This window comes from Marmota marmota, unplaced genomic scaffold (genome assembly GCF_001458135.2).
Source record: "Marmota marmota marmota unplaced genomic scaffold, marMar, whole genome shotgun sequence".
NCBI lineage: Eukaryota > Metazoa > Chordata > Mammalia > Rodentia > Sciuridae > Marmota > Marmota marmota.
The window spans coordinates 64,598,486-64,603,103 of record NW_026000174.1 but is presented as its reverse complement, the minus strand read 5'-3'; the positions used below and the strand labels follow the sequence as shown (position 1 = coordinate 64,603,103).

Genomic DNA, 4,618 nt, shown 5'->3' with positions numbered 1-4,618 from the left:
GTGGAAGCAACTGTGCAAGCCAGGGTGGCAGAAAGATGAGCTTAGGGCTCCATCACAGGAAGTGGGGGCTGGACTTGGGCTGGAAACTTTCTAGGTGTAAAGGAGGGTTGGTTATAGCGGGACCCTAGCCAGGCATTCTTCAGGGAGATCCGCATTTCCCTTGACTCACAGGGAAGCCACGGGGCACTTTCTGGCCAGTTCTCTACCATGTGGGACCTGAGTCATCGAGTTGCCTAGGGTGTTGGCTGCCCTGTGGTGGCAATGCCTCAGACCTGTCCTGCCCCACCCCACCCATTCACTCCTACTGTTAGGACAGGGGTTAGTGAACACACCCCTTTTATCCCACTCTGCAATAGTAACTATCCATTTCTTTGACTCAGACTTACAGAATGTACCGTATGCCGGCACTGCAAGAAAGACAATCTTGAGTAATCCTTTATTTTACCTGTGAATAAATGGGTCCAGGAAAGGGAAGTGACTTATCAAGGGGCACATCCAAGTCTCCCCACAGTCCTTGCAGCCCTTACTGAGTCAGGTTTGCTCCTAAGACCAGGAGGAGGGTGCTTCGCTCAAAAGCTGAGGAATAACTATGGTGGATTCAGCACACTAGTATCAGGGAGAGTAGCAAGCAGTCAAAGGCTTCTGAGAGCCCAGAGCTCCGTGGTAAGAAGCATAGACATGGAGCAGGTACCCATGCAGGGTGAGCTGTGGCAATCCAAGTCCTGGAGTGGGCAGAGGGCACAGGGCAGGGCGTAGCAGAGGCGGGACTTTGAGTGACAGGAACCTCAACTATGTGGTGACTCAGGTTCTGGGCAGCCTAGGCCCTTCCTTCCCTGCTCAGCGTGATCTCCTTAAGCTGGACTTGGGGAAATGTGAGTAGAGAAGGGAGGGAAGTCCAGGCTGGTATCCCTTTCCCCTGGAAACTTGGGAAAAGGCAGAGGAAGTTGGGAAGGATGGCAGGAAAGCAGATTCCTAGGTAGGGGTGCAGAGGTCAGTGTTCCCCTCTTGGCCCTCCCCCCACTTGAAGCGGCTGCTCTGTTCATTCCTGCTCCCTCCCTAGGCTCCTGTTTACAACTCTGCCCGCCCAGTCCCCTGCTCATTCTGAGCTCTTCTGTCTTCTCTGCCTCCCTCCCTCCTTCAGAGATTCATACAATCATTTTGCCACTTCCTTTCCCTAATCTATCTATCTTTCTTTTCTTTCTTCTTCTTCTTTTTTTTTTGTATTGGGAATCGAACTCAGAGGCTCTCTACCCCTGAGCTACATCCCCAGCCCTTTTATTTATTTTTTTAAATTTCAAGACAGGGTCTCACTAAATTGCCCAGGCTGTCCTTGAACTTTCAGTCCTCCTGCCTCAGCCTCCTGCGTCTCTGGGATTATAGCCTACACCAGGGCACCCAGCATTCCCTCATCTTAAGGGCATGTCTATTATTTTTTCCATGGCCCTTGTGGCTACCTGGCTTCCTGTCTCTGCCCAGTTTTTCTCCTTTCTTCTGCGTGGACAATCTTTCTTGGCTTCCCTTCCTCCCAGGCTTTGTACTCTGAAGACAGAGCCCTGTGTCTCTTGTTCTCTAACTGGCTCTAATTTGGGGTCTATTTGGACCTGAAGATTTCATTAGCACTGAGTATCATAGAAGAGTTTCAAGCGTTGGCTGTCCAATTCGAGTAATTCAGGAACTCCTTATTTGAAATTTGAGGTTTAATTCAGGCTGGACTTTGCATTGAGTTTGGGAAGGATGATTTTATTTGGCTTCATATTTGAGGGTTAGGGTGAAGAGTTCGGAATTTGAGAACTGCTAAGGAAATGTTTGAATTCTTGAGTCATCCAATAAGGTTGCTGTTTGGCTGGGGAACATGACAGATTAGGAAGTGTGGAGTGAACGGGAAAAGGGCCTGTTTGGCAGGGAAGCTAATACCAGGGTTGGTGTGGGGTGGAGCTGGGGTCTGGGAGATCCCCAATGGCCCTAAGAAGGGTTGATAGTCATTTCTCTGCTGCTAAGGACGCTGTGCAAGGGAACTTTCATGGGGTGGGGGGGGAGTCTGTTTTACAGAGACTGAGAACAGACGGCACACTTCACTTCCTTTCTGGATCACACTTTTAAAAGCCGAGATTACCCTTTGAGCTGTCAGCCTTTTTCTTCCCTGTAAATTGCTGATTTCAGAAAAGGGGATTGTGGCAAGAAGGGAGGGGAAGGGGAATCCCCTGGCAAGGGGCCGGTCCACAGAGCTCCCCTTTGTGGTTACTATGGAAACAGGCATAATAGGAACAAAACAGAGGCACGTTGCCTGGCAACGGAGGAGCCCAAGGTTCATCATACACAAACTCACAACACGTATATTTCAGGGAACCCCCAGGGAGGGAGGAAGCGTCACTTCTGGGGAAGCTGGGCTATCCCAGTGATGACGAGTCCTAGAGCTCACCTAGTTTTGCAAGTGAGTCTGGACGACAGGGGTGTTAGACACCTCTGATGGCTGGTGCAGAGTGCTGGCTCAGGGCTGACCTCCCCATCTGGGTGGGTATAAAAGACTATAACCTTTAATTTGACAGGAGTGTGAAACCTTGGAGAAGACTTTTTTTTTTTTTTTCCCCAGTGTTGGTCAAAGAGGACTCTTAACAAAGTGTGTGAGTGTGCATACATGTACATGTGTGTGGTGTGGGGGGAGGCAGCAGTGTAAAAGATCTGGTTTTAAAGAAAAAAGAGTTTTCAGTTTTCTCAAAGTATAAGTCCTGCAAGAAATTCAGAGGACAAGGTAAGAGTGATCAGAGCCATTTCCTTGGGGACTGAGTGCCTCCAGGGCAGGGATTCCATCTTGCCAAATTCTCTTTTACATTTTATGCCATCACCACAGGTCCCTGACCCCGTATGGAACATACAATAATGTTTGTGCAGCTGCAGGAGAGACCGACACATAAGAAAATTGCTTTCTGGGAACTGAGAGTCCCAGGAAACTAATGGTGTGGGATGCAGGATGCTGCTCTGGGAGAAAGAGCAGGGGCTTTGTGATCAGTTATGTCTGGAGTTCATTCATTTGTTCATTCATTCATCTGTTGCCAAAGGCTGGGTAGCTCAGTGGTAGAGCACAAGCTCAGCATGTATGAGGTCCTAGGTTCACTCCTCAGCACCACATAAATAAATAAACAAACAAATAAATAAATAATATTTTTTGGAAGGTACCAGGGATTGAACTCAGGACACTCAACCACCAAGCCACATCCCCAGCCCTATTTTTTTTTTTTTGTGTGTGTGTGTGTGTGTGTATATATATATTTTTTTAGAGACAGGGTCTCACTGAGTTTCTTAGTGCTTTGCTAAATTGCTGAGGCTGGTTTTGAACTTGTGATCCTCCTGTCTCCACCTCCCGAGCCGCTGGGATTACAGGCGTGTGCCACCATTTATTATTTATAAATAATAAAACCTGTTCCTGAGTGATTGCTATGTACCCACCACTGCTCTAGGCATGGGGCATACACGGGGTGGGGCGGGGGAAACCTCTCTCCTTATGAAGCTTAAATGCTAGTGGGAGCTTTGACTCCTGCTTCAGTCAGTTGTGTGACTTCACAGAAATCACTAACCCTCTCTGAGACCATTGCCTCCCTCACTGGGTGCTTCCTTCCCAGGGTGTGTGAGGATTGAATGAGCTAATATATGAAAATACATGCTATGATGCAGAAAGAAAAAAAATCACCATTACAGTAGCTTTTTGGGATTTGGAGTGGAGGGGTGCTGCATTAGGCAGAAGAAAAAGGTTTGGCAGAAATTTCTAAAAGTTTGTCTCCACTTACATTATCAAGATCGTTTGAAAACATTCCCCTCCCCTGGGCTGAGTGGGCTGATGTAGGAAATCCCAGTTCTGGTTCCAGATCATGGTTTTTAGAGGCAGTGTGGAGGTTACCCACTCTCTACTTTCCTAGGACGGGCAGGAGCCAGTTCCTAGAACCACCCTCACCAGGTCATCTTGTTACCCTTATTCCTGGCCAGTCACCCCTGTTCTATGCCTGCTCCAAAAGCCCACCTCACCATCCTGCCTTCTTCCCTGTTGACCAAGAAGGTGGCCAGAACAAACAAAGGAGCAGATAAGCTGGCTCTGAGCCCGGGAAGCTTGCCTCTGCTCTTTTGTTCCTGGGGGGCCTGATGAAGCTGAACTGAGGTGAATGACGTTGTCCAGGCCCTCCCACTTCCCATGTCCCATGTCCTGTTCTTTCTTTCCTATCCAACCTCCTTTCTCCAAACCCCTATAGCCCTCTTTGTGACATTTGTCACACCATAGCCATCTTTCTGAAAACTTGGAGTGTAAATCAATTCCCATTTTAATATGTACTAGGAGACCTTGCTCTTTCAAGGAACCAAATGATGATTCATTTCAAAGTTAAAAATCCTTTGGTAAATTATTAACAGTGCTTACTTTGTGGGAGAGGGACTTTTGTAGAGAAGGAAGGAAGGCATTTACTTTTTATTATACATTTCTATATTATTTAAATTTTAGGGCCTGGGTGTAGTGCAGGGGTAGAGTATGTGTTTAGTATGTGGAAGGCCCTGGGTTCATTTCCAACACCAAATTAAATAAGTAAGCAAACACACCCCCCCGCCCAAAAAAAAAAAAAAAAAAAAAAAAAAAAAA

General features: G+C 47.4%; 1 protein-coding gene across 1 annotated transcript in view; it reads left to right on the top strand.

The window, feature by feature from the left end:
• The first annotated feature begins 853 nt into the window (after positions 1-853).
• Positions 854-4,618, top strand: part of Ahnak (AHNAK nucleoprotein) — a 98,283-nt gene continuing 94,518 nt past the window's right edge. The window contains exon 1 of the mRNA XM_048788979.1: positions 854-872. The gene's annotated coding sequence lies outside the window, so the exon portion shown is untranslated. The remainder of the gene's footprint in view (positions 873-4,618) is intronic.